Source organism: Sinocyclocheilus anshuiensis, unplaced genomic scaffold (genome assembly GCF_001515605.1).
Source record: "Sinocyclocheilus anshuiensis isolate Anshui unplaced genomic scaffold, SAMN03320099.WGS_v1.1 C31919996, whole genome shotgun sequence".
Lineage (NCBI taxonomy): Eukaryota > Metazoa > Chordata > Actinopteri > Cypriniformes > Cyprinidae > Sinocyclocheilus > Sinocyclocheilus anshuiensis.
The window spans coordinates 1-578 of NW_015607250.1; the positions used below are offsets into that span (position 1 = coordinate 1).

Here is a 578-nt window from a genome sequence, read left to right on the forward strand (position 1 = left end):
AGGCACATTTGGGAAGGTGATTCTGGTGCGAGAGAAAGCCAGCGGCACATATTATGCAATGAAGATCCTGAGAAAGGAGGTTATTGTTGCCAAGGTACGAGAAGTGATTCTCTGAGAACGGACTGAACTGAGAAACGATGGGCGTCCGCTGAAATTAACATCTCTGTCTGTCTCTCTCTCTTTCAGGATGAAGTTGCTCACACACTCACCGAGAGCAGAGTTCTGAAGAACACTAGGCATCCGTTTCTAACTGTGAGTGATGGCGTAACATTTATTCACTCCACAAGCATTTAAAAGAAACCTAATTGTGTTTTTTCCCCTGTGTTTAAAAAAGAAAAGAGAAATTTTGAATTGTTCTCTTTTCTGCAGTCACTGAAGTACTCATTTCAGACGAAGGATCGTTTATGTTTTGTTATGGAGTATGTGAATGGAGGAGAGGTAAAATTCTGTTTCTTTTACATTTTTAGACCTAAAACCTTTGAATGAACTTTCAAACATTGTACAACTTACAAAATGTCTTTCTAGCCTTTTTTGTAGGGCTGGGTAAAAAATATCAATATCTCGATATTAATCGATTC

At 38.6% G+C, this 578-nt stretch overlaps 1 long non-coding RNA gene across 1 annotated transcript; it reads left to right on the forward strand.

Moving 5' to 3' along the window:
* The first annotated feature begins 6 nt into the window (after positions 1 to 6).
* Positions 7 to 438, forward strand: LOC107682238 (uncharacterized). The gene is made up of 3 exons (XR_001633422.1): positions 7 to 94; positions 187 to 252; positions 370 to 438. It is a non-coding gene; the product is annotated as an uncharacterized LOC107682238 (long non-coding RNA).
* The last annotated feature ends 140 nt before the right edge of the window (positions 439 to 578 follow it).